General features: G+C 37.0%; 1 long non-coding RNA gene across 1 annotated transcript in view; it reads left to right on the forward strand.

Moving 5' to 3' along the window:
- The first annotated feature begins 374 nt into the window (after positions 1-374).
- LOC107079394 (uncharacterized) overlaps positions 375-17,813 on the forward strand; it is a 145,730-nt gene continuing 128,291 nt past the window's right edge. The window contains exon 1 of the long non-coding RNA XR_011182286.1: positions 375-551. This is a non-coding gene — a long non-coding RNA (uncharacterized lncRNA). The remainder of the gene's footprint in view (positions 552-17,813) is intronic.

The raw sequence follows: 17,813 nt of genomic DNA on the forward strand, positions 1-17,813 counted from the left end.
TTTCTTTCAGAATTGAAAATGATTTATTTTTTTCGATCCATGTGCATGAATTTATTTTGAAATAGTCAGGTTATAAGTGGTACGCATAAACCACTCCAGACATGTGTTTCTTATCCGGTACAGTATATGACTTCCTGGGTGGGTGATTAAAGGCATTTGGCTATGCTTTACTTTTGAATTAGTGCACATTTTTCCATATTTCAGCCTAGACTGCCTATCCTGGGCTGGTGAGAGTTGTTTTGCAAGTTGTTTTTATTTTAAAACCTTCTTAACCTGCAGACGTTGTTTCATGTGCCTTTCTCTCTGTTTTGTTGCCTTGTGAGTCACTTCCTCTGTAATCATCAGCACCATAACTGTGACATTCGTCACCAGCAGCAGCAGCAGTTACCAGCTTGCCAGTCTTGACAGGGGCTACAAAGGAAAAATACTGTCACTTTGTGACTTTCTCTCCCTGAGAGAAAAGAGAGGAGGAGACAGCTAGGGCAAATATTTTCTCAGTGTACCGTGGACATGACCGTTGAACAGGTACTCAGAATGGCCTGGTGCTAAAGGTATGTCATGTGTCAGTGATACATTTGTTGTTTGATTACTGTAAATAGATCTTGGCTAAAAAGACCAATGAATACACCTCTGTAACTTTCAAATGTGTTGCAAGCATAAAGTCTGAGACAAAATATTCTATCAATTGCTATATATTATATCACACACACACACATGTATTTTCATATTTGATTACGTTTATGTACTTTTGGTTTATTTTTATCCAGTACAGGTGAACTATACTGCTGTTTTCAATTCTGTGACAGAAAATATACGTTTGGGGAACGGCTCATGCTGCAACTGGAAATAAAATTTCCCTTAAGATGACTTTTTGTTTTTCAAAGTCAAGTTGCCTTATCGTGTAAGGATCCTAATTGTATTCAACACTTAAACCAAACCCTTGAGGTGTAAATATGTCCGCAGGTTTAGTAACTCCGCAAGGTAGTGATATTATACATGTGTCCCACTGTACATTTTTGGATTAATCAGGACCCAGAGTTGGCCACATGGGATACATTTACTTAGGGCCAAGTTAATGCAACAAGCAATTGATGTGAAAATGATCTCAAAACCCTTTTCCCTTGCTCTAATGGTTCCATTTTGTGTGTATCAGGTTGCATTATAAAATGTAAAAGTTCAAGTATGAGTAATCAAAATGTAACAGAAATCCTTACGAAAAACACCTGTTTAACCTCACACATCTCTGGGGAACACGTTGTTAATTCAGTATTTTTCTATGGAATGTAGAACAGAGTCCTGGAATAAAACATGTTCTTAATATAGATAAATTTAAATAAACACAGCTTTCCCTTCATTTTTTAAAGTTTTACCATATTTGTATAATTCACCTGGTTTTACAAGGATAATCCATAATGTTTTTTTTTATTTTTATATAACAAATTGCTGTATTCACATTGCAGAAAAAAATATATTTTTGAATTTCACAGTTCTGGTTATTTGCCAAATTGCGTACCTTGGAAAAAAGCTGAGATTTGATTTAAGAGTATATGAAATCCTTTTTTGTTTTAATGATGTTCTGCAAAGGGATCTGAATAGCCCCTCTTAGAGTATTCTGCATTTTCATTGATTTCCATACTTGTAGAAGCTATATTTTTTTCCCATTTAAATTTCCATTTCAAGGGAATATATATTTTAATAGAAAGGGCAAATGACTACGGGCTCCATGGGTTGCAATGTGGCATACTGTATTGGTGAGCTCTGCTGCCTCACAGCTTTTGGGTCCTGGGTTTGACTCCAGGCTGGGTTGCTCTCTGTGCAGACGTTATGATTTTACTCCTTGTGTTTATCTCCTGCGTGTCTTCTTACTTTCAAAAGACATGCTGGGTAGGTGAATGGGTGTCTTGTAATGTCACTGTATGCTTGTTTGTGTGTATGCATACAGTACCTAACCATACCCTGATATCCTGTACCTGGTGTAGCCCTGCCTTGTATTCTGTACTTACAGGATAGGCTCCAAGTTGCCCTAACTAGTAGCTTTCTGATTACTGAGGTATGAGCTAAAGGTTTGAGCTTTAATTTGTATTTTTGAATTTAATGGAAAAACCCAATGACTTTTAGTCTGTTAATTTCGGGTATTCAGGATTTAACTTTCTTCATTTGAGTTGTTTATTGTATTGTTGAGATGATTGACTTCTTCATACTGTAACTGTAATCCTAAATCGGTGTATCCGCTCCTAAGTATTAGAAATCCATTAATTCCGTGGTGGATCTTTACAGGTAAAACTGTACGAACTCATTCTGCCTGTTGTTAGAACATCAGGAACTCTTTGGAACTGCAGCTTCAGCACCACTGGAAGCTTTCCATTTCAATAATAGTTCCCTTTCCAAACCTGTGGTTAAATGGATAATGATGTGTAATGAACTGGATCTTGGAGCAATCATTGTGCTCTTGATGCTGAGCGAGTCATTCACTTTCCGGATGTGACCGTGGATTTATCATTTGGCCCTGTGGAAATAAACGAAGAGTACTTTGATTTTGTAATACAATTAGATAGGAAAAAGTGCAGTCCAATGGAAGAAGTCAATAAGGAAGATGAATCTAAATTTATTACTGTTCTGCGTTACGGAAGTACAAAATCAATACAGTGACTGAATAATGATATTATGGCAAATAAATTATAGTTTTGTTTGCATCTAAGAGCCTGATTCTTTGCTATCAGAAAATAGAAAACATGTTACTGCCATACTGTACCTTGACTCTTCTGAATTCATTACACCATATTGAACCAGGGTGAGCATCTGGATTATCTAAGTAACCAGAAAACTAACAATTAAGCACAGAGACCTTTTTGACAGGTTTTCTTTGAAGGCATTGTAGTTGTCTATCTGTTCATTCACCTTCATATTTTGGAGAATTTCCATTTGTGCTGTTATTTTTTTCATGGGACATTTTTCTGTTTCTTTGAGGGCAAATACAGAGACCTTTCAACAGCGAAAACACTCCACTTACAGTAGAAAATGCACAGGGCCAAATGTTAGAAAAAAAACTTGAAAGCAGACAAAAAAGTCTTACATAGTGTGATTGTCACTTGGAAAATCCTTGAGAGCTGCTGAATCATTAAGGACAACAAACATGTCACTTCTCTACACAGTAGCCCAATTTGCTTCTATCATTACCCACTGTTGCCAGGAGCCCTGACACCTCTTCTTTTAATGCAAGCTGACAGTGTAAAAACTTGAAGTGAGAGCACAATTACTTAACTATATTGGGTGATTGTGGTATATTTGTAGAATAATAACCATGTTTAAATATAATACAGAAAATATATTTATCCACTTTGTAACAAATGGTATAGTATAATAACATATAGAAACAGGTCTGGGATCAGATAAACTGTTTAATTCATCTTCATATTTGAGTAAACTATTACCAGTTCTAGGTTAATGTAAACACATTCAATGTATTAGCTTTAAAAGGTGTTATACAGACTGCAGTGCTTCTTGATGCACATAACAATCTTTTATTTTTTGACTGAACAGTGTACAGTATTACCGAAAGTGAATTTAGAAAGCTTGCTTGAATTTGGAGGAAAATGTTTGTCACTGTTAAGGTTCAAGAGAAATATTAAGCAATCATTTTCAGGTCAAAAAACTTGTAATGCGTGGAGCCTTTTCTGAAGGTTATTTAATCCAGTAACACACATCAGGAACAGGCTTGAACTTTGGATTGTGCGAGAAGGTAAAATGAAAAAAAAAATGCAATAACTTTCCCATGATCCCTGTGACTCAGAACTGGGGATGCATACAGTACCTGTGCACATGGTGCTACTTGGAAAATCTACACCACCAGCGAATAAGGCTAGGGCCTTTAACTTACAGCCTTTAGTAAAGTGTTCAAAACTAGTTCTTCCCCATTCTCTTAAAGGTCATTGCATTTGTTTTGGAGTCATAATCTTTTGGAGTTGAAAGAAAGACTGCAAAAAAACATGTTTGCTATCATTTCTTTAATGGAAGGGAGTGTCAAACAAAATGAGAAGAAAAAAGTACATATACCTACAGTATATGATTGTAACCAGTGATACATCCACTCCAGCTCTACACAGAGCCCCTATGCACTTTAAAATAGTGTCATGATGCCATCCTAACTTCTATTCATGGGGAAAAAAGGTATTTGAGAAAAAATTATATAACAACGATTATGTGGGACTGTGCACCAGTAATTCATAGCAATTAGACAGATGAAGCAGGAAAGAGAGGAGAAAGCATACCCAAAGCTGGTGAGGTGCTCTCCAATAGGAATCAAAGCGACATCAACACACCCAAAATGTTTTTGATAAAGCCTTGTATGCCAAAATATTGATTGAGTCTGATACATTTTGTTGGAGTAGGAAATGTATGTCCAGCTTATTTCAATACCTTAAATAGATGAAACAGTCAAGTTTTCAGCACTGTTTTGGTGTAGCATAAGAGAATCGCAATTAACTCACTATATCTGTCAGTCAAGCGTTACCTGCAGTTATTAACACAATATTAAAACATTTAATAATGCTCAAGTGGGCCACATGGTAGCAAAATGGTTGGCATTGCTCCCTCGCGGTACTGGGGCCCTGGATTCAATTCCGGACCTAGGGTGCTGTCTGAATGAAGTACAGTAGGTATACTCCTCGTGTGTTTGCGTGAATTTCAGCTTGGTGCTCCTACAGTCCAAAGACATCCTGGCAGGTTGGTTGACTCCTGGGAACGCAGGCCCTGTGTTTGAATCTCTGTGTGTGCCCTGCAGTGGACTGGAGTGCATCCCTGTTGCTTGTCAGGCCATTTGCGGCTCCTCCACAGCCCTGTATTGGATAAAGTGGTTAGAAATGGATGAAGGGATGGTTGGATGAAGTTTATGGAGCTAATGCTGAACCATATTTTGTTTTCCCTGCACTGAAAGGTAATCTTGGAATGTATTTTTTTTTTTACTTACAATGTTCTTTTCCTAACTTGTTTTATATTTTGTAAATCACAGCAAGGGTAGATAGCAGGTGAGCTATTTCAAAGAGAATACATTGGTGCATTACCAGAAACGCTTGACACCATCCTACAGATACCCATGTGGAATCTGAAACTGCTCAGCAACGTGGGAAAGGATGAATACCACTGCAAATTATTAGGAGTAATTAATTGCTGTGTCCCCACAGTCACAATGTTGCTTGAATTGCCCGTGAGAGTGCTATGATATATAGTGCAGTTCAGGTCTTTTTTGTATCAATTTGTCAATAGTTTATATTCCATATGAGCTCCACCTACGGAGTGAGAAATGTCAACAGCTTAAGGTTCCCATGAGTACAGGGACAGCCATAAAAAGCAAAGGATTTCAAGATAAGGCATCATAAATACACACAGGCCTATAGATGCCATCCTCTATGTAAGGCAGAGCAGTAACAAGAGATAGCATAATACTGGGCACTGACCAACATCTGCAGATTTTATCAGTACAGCTTTATTGTGGGGTCTAGTAAACATGTTACTTCAGTTCACATTTGTTTCAACATTTGTGGTGGGTATTGTGGTTCAGTGAAGTAATGGCTTTAAACTCTGTGCCAACCATATGGTCTTAGCTCCTGCTGGGAATATGTCACTTACTGATTAAGTCAATGTGTATATTCTAAACATACTTTTGAGAACGTCATAGAGGTCCGTGGTTATTACATGGGGAAGGACTAAAACTAGTTAATGTGTCTATTAAACTGTCTTCAGAACATTATGTCTAGGAAGGTTATGACGATACACTGGTCTCTGATGATAAAAAGAGACCTGGTTGCATGCTGTAAATAAACTCTTTTTGTAATAAACAGGGCCAACTTTGACCAGTGTTAATCCTAATTTGATATGTCGTTTCAATGTCCTTCTTGTGCCAAAACACGACCAGCCAAGGTCTGAGTTTAACAGTGATATTAAGAAAATATTCTTATATAGAACAAACAGTTTTGCAGAGATAGCGACTCCATTTTAACAATATAAGTAAAACAGAATTTTCTGGCCTCCATTTAAACAAAACATAAAAACTTCAAGTTGAAGACATCCCTTGGAATGGAGATGGTGCAAGTTTCCCATTTGAGATTCCAAGCTGTTTATCTTCAGCTCTTTAAAGCAAGTACAGATGTATTTTTCCATTCAATACTTTCACACAGGAAACACTTTATTGTTTAAACAATTTTAAAACAGTGTTTGAACCAGTAGTTCTCATTGTATTAAATGAACTTAATAATTTCCATTTCTTGTAAATAGCTTTTGCCATTCCTTCTCAGTTCTGCTCTGTAAATATTATTAAACTTTCTTGGCCATATGTTACTCTGGAAATACAAGCTTTTTTCAAAGAGAATCAAAACAAACACAAGGTCTCTTTAATTTTTCCTAACTCAAAGCTTGCACACAATTTTAATCTAAATTCATTTTTTAAACATCTTTGGTTATTTTAAAGTTTTTCTCATGGGTTTTGGGTCATTGTGACAACTGATCCAATGGTATCCATATGCAGTGTAATTTATTTTTTCATGTTCTAAAAATAAAGTGATCAAACAATAAAACATGCTTCCATCTGGCTTCCTTGAAACATGCTGAAAATGTCAATAGATCTCTGCACAAGTATTGTTCATATTTAATTGCAGCATTAAATATGAACATAATTAACCCTAGAAGTCCCTCATGAGAATCCACATCGCTATTGCTTTGTTAATGATTTCTTCATTACTAAAAACTGGATTCTACACTCTCCACAAGTCCTAAATACATTCCTGCTTACTTTGGAATTGTTTGGACTAATCTAATATTTTCCAGCGCAAATACAAGTTTTTAAAGCAGGTAAATTAAATTTCCTTGTCTCCATTTCAGTCTTAGTAAGATTTATCTGAAGAGGGAATGAAGGGGCACTTTGTTTTATGACAAAGAAGGGGGTGTCAATTTTGTCATGACAACACAGATTAGTACGAGGCAGTTGTGATCTTGGAGAAAGAGGAGCAAATGTCCACCTGAGTACAGATCAGAGCAGAAGACAAGACCCATCAGCCAGACTTCAGCAGGCAAAGCCAGCTGCAAACATGAAATACAATCTGAAATGTTGCAAAGTAAAATAGCATCAATAGACATGTCATCATCGATCTCTGTTAGGCCTGATGGCTGAAGGATGGGCTGTGAGATGATTTCAGATCCCTTCCTTGACAGGAATCCAAACAAAACGTCTTTCCCAGACAGGCAGCTGACAAAAGAAATATTGCCACACTGCACATTTGCCTGGGAAATTGTTTGCCTGTGTGAGAGATGAACATTGTTAAAAAAAAAAAGTGCTGTAAATTTCTCAGGGCTGGGTGACATAGCGCTCTATGAGGTCCGACGGTGAGTAATGTCTGGCTGTTTGCAGTCCCTCTCTTTGCTGCAGGCTTTATCAGTCATTCCAGAGTTATTTACAAAGAAATGTGTCTATCAGTTGCAAGGACATGACTTTGCCAAGCAAGAGATAACAAAAGAGGAAATCAGGCACTGGCCTTCTCACTGAAAGATGTTTTTTTCTAGTTAGGGAAGAACCCTGCACTGAATGGGCCTTCTTTGGCAGAGAGCCTGGCATGTTCTGCAATACTGCATCTATCCCCACTGATTAGATTAGGAATTATTAATGGAGGTCTATGGAGCAGAGCAAAGGGTCATTTGGAGTTTAATTCTATTCTCAGATAACTTCATTTCAGCTGATGTGATTGTTATTGCCAGAGTTCTAGATGTTTATAGGAAACAATATCCTCAATAACACATTCAGACATCCTATTTAAAAGGTCAGGCGGGTCATTAAATTGCTGTTTTTGAGGAGTCTCAAGTCAAAGCAGATATAAAGGCAAGGTATTTCTCAAATCAAATGAAGCTTTAAGTGGTTTATATGTACATAAATGACACATACTGTATATATGTACAGTTACAAGGATGAGGAATGGTGGAATTGTGCAGCTTTCCCACAATACTTTCACACCGTGGAACAGATATCAAACTGCTCTATGTAATGCTGTTACTGCTGTGCTTGAACTGGCTCCATAATATACTTGGTGCTGTCTTGCATACTTATCATGACTTGAAGGCTGGAATGGATCTGTATATATAAAATTGTATTGCTTTGAATATTATAAATAAATAATTATTAATTATGATAAGTTCTTATAAGGGCAGAGATGTATTTCGGCACACGTAAACCGGTGAGAGCTATTTAATACTCTTTTGTATTAGTCATAGTAATGGCTTGCTCTTAAGAGTTAAGAGTTAATATAGATTTTCATAACATACTGTATTATACATGCCTCATTTGAGTGAGAAAGAGAATGGACCTCAAATGTAAAGTTAGAGAGCATTCTGTGTCACAATTAAACAGAACTGATAACATATCACTCATGATTTGCAACTGCATAGATTAGGTCCTATTATGTACCTGTCTTCTGATAAACACACTCACCTTTCCTGACTTTAGTCTGTACTCAGTCTAAGTGACAGCCAATTTAATCAGGCAGCTGCCTGGGACCCTAATGAAGTAAACTCTAGAACTCATCATTCCAGGGGCTGTCTGCACAAGACCAGCATGGTGTATTGATTTGTGTTACACAGCATATGAAGTGAAGAACAGTCCTGTCTGGCTTACAGAAAACAAAAGGCAATGTTTATTTATCCAAACATTTATGCAGATTTTTGTTTTTGTTTATCTTTTCATTTTTACGAACCTTCTCTCCAATGACTATCAGGTGTCTGTCCAGCAATTAAACCATAGGACCAGTACTCCTACACTAATCTTCACTTCCTTGATATATATTGTACCCATTAACTCCTTCTTTATGCTGTGTGAAGTGCACATACCTGTCTTATAGTATATTGAGAGGAAGAGGCAATTTTTTTAAAGGGAATTCAAATGATTTGGGGTGGCATGGTGGCATGGCAGTGAGCGTAGCTCCCTCACAAATCTTGGGTCTTGGATTCAAACTAATGACCGGAACACATTCTGTGTAGAGTTCACATGTTCTCATGCCAAAATGCCCTCCCCCCATACGTGTGTACAGTCTCTGTGCTCTATGATGTAATGGTAAGAGCTTGGGGGTGTTCATTACTCCTATACCCTGTACTACAGCAAATTATTAATTGGTGGGGTGCTTGCAAAATGTTTGTAGAATGTCATAAAGATTTTTCTTTTCTGAGCAGAAGCATGCGTATACTACGTATAGGAATATTGTTAGAAAGATATAAATCTTGTTAGCGATATCATGCTTTTCATGGATGTGGTGTTTTTTAAGAGTGGATGTAAATTGTATAAATTATAGGATGTATAAATATGAATTAGCTCGGATCGTTTTATGTTAGAAAACATAATCGTATTTAGTGCTCTAGGTTTTTTTTTACTTTTACATTTACAGGTAGTGAGAGGTGGCTTTGAGAGAAAGCCCGTTATTCAGGAAAAAAAAATCAGATTAAAATGAGACACATCTGGACTAATTAAATAATAGGCACCCAGGAGGACTGAGATTCCACATGAGGTAAAGCAGCAAATTGGATAGGCTCTGTGGAATTGACCACTCACTAGACTTAATAGGAAGGTGTATAGGAGCAACCAAGAGGAAAAAGGTTTTCAGTCTGTGTCTGGATGGAGAGTGAGATCTCTAGAGGGAGTTTTCTGCGGCAATTGGTTGAGCAGGCTGAGCAAGTAAAAGAGCCATGTAGAAAATTTAGTTTAGGCTGTACTGAGCAGCATTACAGTTTGCAATTGCTGGACAGGTGGGCTGTAAGGTAGTCTTTCTCCAGGCTGAACAGGGGTGGCCAACTGAAGCAGGACTGGTGGGTGGTGTTGGCAGCTGGAGAGGTAGAGCATAGCTTGACAAAGTGGTAGTAGTACATCGTCTTCCCCAAAATAGGAGCCAGAAGTCTGGATAGCAAGGGTGGAGCCCTACTTACTCCTAACTCCAGCATCAACAGGTGGTTGTGAAGTTTTAAAGGAAGAGTCTTGCAGAAGGTCTGAGAGTATACGTGTTAGAGAACAAACCTGCTGCTGTTGCTGCTGTCATGGGTGCTTAGAAAGAAAGAGGGAGAGCTGTGTCCCTGACCAAACAGGATCAGCCTGTTCAGCATGGTCAAGAATGAAAAAAGTGGATGGATGGGGGTTGTGAAGAGCATGAAGCTGGGACTATAAAGATCAGATATAATTGAATGTATGAGTGATTTGTTCAGGGAAATAAAGCTAGTTAGTAATTGGGTAGAATACTCCAACACTTGGTGGCGCTGTGGCTAAGGATCTGCACCTGTGGCTGGAAGGTTGCTAGCTCATATCCTGCGGACGGCAGAGGAATCCTACTTCGTTGGGCCCCTGAGCAAGGCCCTTAACCCCAACTGCTCCAGGGGCGCTGTATAAATGGCTGACCCTGCACTCTGACCCCAAGCTTCTCTCCCTGTCTGTGCCTCTCATGGAGAGCAAGCTGGGTTATGCGAAAAGACAAATTCCTAATATGAGAAATTGTATATGGCCAATAAAGTGATAAAGTAAGAGGGGAGAATAGTATTAGTGAGAAGATGAAGAAAGATCTGAGTGAGAGAAATCCCAAGTGGGTAACTGAAGTAGAGAACTGCAACCAATGCAATGCCTAGGGCTGGTGAGGTTGTGTCTCAGAATGTCACACCATTAAAAACATGAAAAAGTAAGGTGATGCACTAGCAGGGCTGCAATTATGCTGCATTGATTGGGGTGATAATAATCTGGTGACCTCACATACATTTTCTTTTAATAACAAGAACAAAACAGGATAACACAGCACAATTCCACCCCACCTCCCAAATGTTCCAAACCAAAGGACCAAAGCAAGTAGCAAAGAGCTGCTTTGAAAATTGTGTAAGATTGGTATTTGACAGTATGAACTGCTCCTGGCACCGTGGACTTGAACTCTAAATAAAATCAGGACAGAATAGGATCTAACAATGCCAGGCACCTTCTTTTTGCTACTGTTGTGAAACACTCTGAACAAATTAATATTTGACTAAATATACACAAACCAGAATTGTAAGTCTCTTTAGGAGGTTCTGCTTTCTGATGTTGTTAAATTGTCAGTAAATTGATATCCATGTATCCCATAGTAGATAACCTGGCAAATTAAAGGGTACTTTAAATCCATTATTTTCATATGTGAGCAATATACAATCATCTGATGTCAGCCACGGCTCATTTCTCTCATGAAGTTTCACGTGGCATATTCCTGCTGAACCTGAGAAAGTGTGAAATTAGAACTGCGTGCAACATGTTAAATTAGCTATTGAATAACGATTGGTAAGCCACTTTAACTTATGAAGATCCACACTCTCACCTTCCATATTGAATCTTCTTAACACAGAGTACAGCAAGTGTACTAACTGAAAAGACTAAATTATTGATTATGTTAACCATACTAGATTTGTAAATAATGTGCTGTAGCTTATATATACTTTGATATGTAATTGTTTAGAAAATAGGCAGGTGGAAGGAAGAGAATAATGATAACTAGCATATGTTTTCTTCAGATACTTTGAGTTAATACTGTACTCAAAAAACGGAGGTAGAAGAGTGTTGATACATTTATATATTCAAGTTGTGTGGAAAAATGAAATCTAATCAGTACTCATAACATTAAAGATAGATAAGAAATCTACATTTTTACATATGCACATTTGAGTTATTGTATCATGATTCTACACAAATATTTATAATTTCACTACAAAGTAAGCTGAGCTAAATCTTTTTTGAAAGACTGGGAGCATCTTAGATACAATTGTTTTCCGAAGTCCTGACCTTTTCAGATAGCAAGTCCTCAGACCAAAAATCAGTTACTCACAAACATTTACGAACTACAAAAAATGCAACTTAGAACATAACATGTTCTTTCTCTTAAATTGAATACAATTGAACATTTCTTACATTTAAGGAAATTTTACCTAGAGGTTTAATAGAAAAGTGTTGAAGTAAAACCCTTGGGTGGTACAAAAATATTCCTGTTCTCCAACATCATATTACTCTGACAGCTATCCAATAGGTTTCATGTTTCCTTCCTTCTACAGTAAATCCACATGGTGATCTTAGCTGCATCAAGTGCAAGCACTGACTGGTCACTAAGGCACTGGGCTTGTGTGGTGAAATAGGAACTGTTGGCAATTCTATTTCTGAGTGATGGATGAGCCTGTGGCCAGAGGCTATATAGACAGGTACTGTATGTCTTATTAGCAGCATGTATCTTTCATGGAAAAGGAATTGGCATTTTTTCTGATGGTTTTTCATGTCGATACCTAATTTTCATCTTCTAGGCACTGTAAGGAATCAATAAGATACTGTTAGGTTAGAAAGTTAAAAGTGAAGAATTTAAATAATGGATTAATACATTGCATTTGTGCGATAGACGGGTGTGACCTTATTTAGAATGATGCGGACAATTTTGGTCATCATGTTGCAAAAACAGATATTGGTGCTCTGGAATTAGCCCGTGCCGCTGAAATAAACCCAAAGGTTTGAGGGAACCTTGAAAAACCTACCCCTGTTGTTTTTATGTTATTGAAACCTATACCATGGTTTTCTTTCAAGAAGAAAGAAAAGTAACTTCTCACTATCAAGCTAGGCAGGCTTTTAGGCCTTATCTCATTTTGCAAGCTTTCTTGTCTTCATGAGTGCTTTTGGTGTGTGACTATATTTTAAATCATTAATACAGCCAGAACAACTTCCTCATTCATCTTCAGTGATCAACCAATTGCACAGAACAGGTTGTTCCTTTAAGAAACTGCCAAATGGAATGATCTGTACATCAGGAACTACATACTAATTGCTGAAACACTATTCTCTAATATAGTATATACTAACTAGTATATGCTAATATAGTACAGGGCTACAGGAAAGAAAGGCTTAATTTTATTTTAAAGACGGCTAAAGGGTGGAAAAATATAATATATATGACTGTATATTACATTCTAAGTAAATGAAATGATATATGCTGTGTATTTGGACAATTTATTGTGCCTTCGTTCTTAAAGTCATAGTGGCTGGGTGCTGATTCTTGTTGTCTTCTGTGGGGTTCAAAAATAAATATGAGGTAAATTTTCCCACTACCCCACACTGAATAGCATGGTGTTTGACAGTGCTCCTACAGTTCTGGTTGAAAACACTTCCAGGAGGAGGAATGGGTTAAATGAAATAGAAGAAAAATACAAAGCAAACACTTAACTCAGCTAAGGCTGATTTCCATATATTTCTGAATAAACAGGATGTTTAAAATGTTCTGATAGCTGCTGACTAACTAGCGTGCTTCAGGCATTGCCTAAGTCTCTGTACTAGCCGTCAGGTGGCAAAGTCACCAAGGATTTTGCAAGCTGTTAAACACTGCAGCTAATTATATCTAGCTGAGAACTTTTCTGTTTATTTGTACCATGAGCTACATCTGTGGCACAGACACATACAGCCGTGTAAATGCTAAACTTCAAATCTGGCAGAGTGATCACTCCTAGCTTTTCACAAGGATGTTTAACATGGAAACGGGTAAATCATCTACAGTACAGGGGGATATTGGGCGTTTTCAGCCTATCCTGAGTATAAAATAAAACCAACTCAACCTAAGTGTAAAAAACTGGAGGAATGGTGGTACATTGGGTGAAAGTAATTTCTTGTAGTAGCAGAAGAGAAAGTCTCATGAGACACTCCAATAGACAAAACATTGTATTGCCATGCGTGATGGATGTTGTAATGGTTGGTTGATGGTTTTGCCCTGAGTTTTTTCCTGCTTCCCATCGTTAGTGACTGTCGCCGTGGTGTGGGCTGTGGGAAGCCTTTCCCTCTCTGGTGAAAGTGGTAAAATGTAATTCATGCTGGAGTTCTAGGGTTGATGATGAAACTCCGATTGCACTTCCCAGATCCCAGAACAGATGTAGCTCTGAGCCCAAAAACTGCTACACTTAACTACCGATCCTCAGCTGTGACCTTCAGCCCCGGGCTCAGTGCAATAAAATTTTCATGCAGCCATATGGAAGAATATTCTTAATAGAGATTTACTGTCAGTAACCATCCCACAGGAGAAAATAAGGAAGCTGTAACATATTGCTTACGGTAAATCAAGGGAACTTCAATGGAAAAATGAGACCTCCCAAGGGCAGGCATCTTTAAAATTACAGGCAACACTGTGTACAAATATGTATACAAAGGACTAGATTAGCACCTTAAGTAGGTAGGCTGAAAATCATTTCAATAAGAAAGCCATTATTGTAATGTGTGAAAATTACTAGAGAAATGCTGAGAGAATTTAGATAATTTCAGACGTGGTGCTGTCCTGTAGTAACTTTTTTAAGGGTCTGTTTCCATTTTTGGTGTTGTTGACAGAACACTGTCCTTGTCACTACCAGGGCAACAGGTTCTACTGGTTGAACGAAACATCAAGTTCAAGACAGAAACCAAAGTGCAGATACTCGCACTTACTGTACAAGATGAGTAAGTTTCAACAGAAATGCAGAAGCACATTTATCAAATTTCTGTCCATGTAATCATGCTTCTTAACTTACAGAGTGCAGAGAACAGCAGACATTTCTATCCTACACATCAGTTTTGACATACAGATATTAAGAAGAAGGTTTTTTCATAAATACATATCATAATTTGTAATGTTCTGCTCCATAACCTAATGAATTGTAAGAACAATATATAGTTTTTTCCATAATTTCGGGAGACATGACAGCAACCAAGTTCCACCTCACCTCTGCTACTCTAACTCAGGATTGTCTGTAATGCCATTTCCTGAAAACCTCTAAATACCGTAGTAGGCCTCTTTCACTCACATTTCTAACACATCGCATGCATTTATTTTTTACATCCCTCCCCCCCATCTTTACCTTTTCAGCTGTCCCCTAATTACCTCCTCACTGCATGGGGGTCCTTACTTTCTCCTCCTATGTCTAGGTGGTTGTCCCTCAGCCAAGAGAGGGCCTAACTCCACAATAAACAATCCTAAAAACATTTTCTTATAAGGCGATGTTATTCTTTGTGAAGTCATATTTGGTCATTATACAGAATGTGAATTCAGCTGAACGTCAAGGAAAATGAAATATAAAGGTTATGTCATCACATCACTGAATCTCTATAACTTTTTCTTCTAATATGTTATTCTAGGCTGGTAAGACCATCTAATGCTTACATTTTTAGAGTTTTTTAAAACAGTGAGCAACATTACTGACTGTTTTATTTAGGAAAGTTTTCCTTCATGGGTAATCTCTCATACCTTGAGGCTTTGTTCTTTGAACTCAAATATGCACTGGAACAACACAGGTGAAAATCTGAACCAGATTCAAAATTTGGGATTCTGATGCTGAAGGTTATTATGGCACATTTCCAGTTTCCTGCTTAGATCATTAACATTTATATATGTAAATTAGAGTTTATGTGAAGTGTTGCTCTCTATGTTAGGGAGATGGGGATTTATTTCACTAGAAAATCTTAACATAAAAAATCTCAATAAATAAAAGTCCTGTACCAATAACATAAAGCAAAGGGAACCAATACTTATGGAACCAATAAACTACATCATCCTCCCTGAAGGTTTTTATTGACTGATCTGTGTTTTAAATCTCTATGGTAATGTATGTAAAAAAAGCTTAGTGGCAATCCAGAAATATACACATCACCAAAAGAATGCACATCTACGCAATTAGAATCCTGAAGGCTTACTGATTTCACCAACATTCTCATCATAGTAGTGACTCTTTTGTCAACTGTGATTGACGACATGGAGGAATTTCATTCAAGGACGCTGGTTGTCAAGAATGTTTTTAAGTTGCTGTGACAACCAGGTAGAAACAGATAACTGTGAAATATTAGGTTACCTTCTCCTGAATATAAAGAAAAGTAAAGAACTCTTAAAAGGTTAAACAAACAGCGTTTACTGCACCTTTTAAAGAATTGTCTTACTAAGCATGTTTATTATTTAATATTACAGTCTTTTCCAGGCCTTTGTAAACATAAATTCTTTAGCAACAAGTTCATCTTAAATGTGATACTGTAATGGGCAAAATGTTAAATAAAGGGAGATCTTTAAACACCATTTTTTCTTGCTGTAAAGCAACATCAGCAATATTTTTATTTTCCTTTTACATACAGTACTTCACTTTTTATTAGTAGAGTCAGATAAGAATGTTAAATCACTGTAATGGTTAGAACAATTTTGAATAATCTGAAATTCACTTTACCCAACCCCTGATTAAAAAGGCCAAATATATTCCTTTTGTTAGAATGTTTTTTAACATTATGAATTGCTAAACACATAAGTTACTATACTTACGCCTGCACTGTCACAGGAAATCCTCTGTCCCACCACACATACACAAAATAAGAAACAAACATGATTTGATATGTTAATAAAATGTGAAAAAGCATAAAAATACCAAACAAATAATGAGACTCGTACAACAAATCCCTCAGGATTTCTTTTCCTGAATCTGTGCTCGTAAAGGCAATCTGAGTCTTTTCTGTCCAGCCTGGAAGGAAGAATTAAACTCTTCCATGTGAAGGAGGGTTACATTTAAAATCAGAGCTCTTTGCTCAATTATTTATTTATCACAAGATATTTATACAGAGAGGCTTTTTTAAGTGTGCTTAATTCCACACTCACTGACCTTATGTCTGAGTGTGTTCAGGATTTTCTCAAGTTAGAGCAAACCTTTTATAGGTTTAGGGTTTTTAACACCCTCTGTTAAGAGTTAGTCATATTAAGCTAATGAAGATTTTAAATACTAATGTAAACATTATTTTAGACTCAAGTTAACTTTAAAAAGAACGGCCATTGCCTTTCAAAATCAGGGGGTCTCATACTGTATGTGCAGTTATTTCCCAAGTAATTTTCAGTTCTGTTTTCATTTTCTTTCAACATTTTCAAGTGTTCTGCTGGATTTGATTTGATTTTTTGGCTTTGTCTTAAGTTCAGTTGATCATAAACAATAACTTTTTCACATTGTTCATTTTGTAATGTCACCATTTATGTTTCCCATTAGCCCAGTTACACACCATTTGTATAATACAAACACACACAAATGTGTACAAGTCTTGTACTGAATAGATCACACATTACCTGTCACTGATGGTTGAAATGAGTGAGACTTTACAGTATCTATGAGTTTATCACAGTCACAGACTTCATCTTAGGCCATACAGAGGCAAGTACCACTACTAGAGCCCCTGTTTAATGATGTATGAAAAAGCTGCCTGATAAAGTGTACTGTAGCATTAAGAACAGCTAAAACCACTGGATAACAATGGTGTGATGAAATATTGATACATCTTGCACTCAATCCTGTTTGTGCTCGCTTGCAAATATTCACAGGAATTAGGTTCTTTTTAAAGACAGAACCTCAGAGAGTTTACAAAGAAAAACTAAAGTCTGTTATACAGTATAAATCAATGTCTTGGACTGAATGAAAGTCAACAAACTCAGTCAGTACAGGCAATTATCTGTATACTCAGACAAGTTGGCTTACAATTAAAATCTTAGTTTTTTTAATCACTATTGCAGTTTTTGCTTCAGTCTCTATACTTCTATGTGATAAAAAGACTAGTGAAATTGCAGTTTTCTTTTAGTTTTACTTCACGTCTGCAATAAACAATATAACCCAGATTTGTAAGAGGTACTGATTTCACTGGGACTAAAATGCAATGTTGGATTTCATGGTTTTGTTGCAGTATTTAAATGCACATTCATGACATTGATCTCTTTGGATCAAACAAGTTGCTAAATTATGTCATCCATATTCTCCAGCCCCAAATAGCAGCAATGCGGAAA

Source organism: Lepisosteus oculatus, chromosome 17 (assembly GCF_040954835.1).
Source record: "Lepisosteus oculatus isolate fLepOcu1 chromosome 17, fLepOcu1.hap2, whole genome shotgun sequence".
Classification (NCBI taxonomy): Eukaryota; Metazoa; Chordata; class Actinopteri; order Semionotiformes; family Lepisosteidae; genus Lepisosteus; species Lepisosteus oculatus.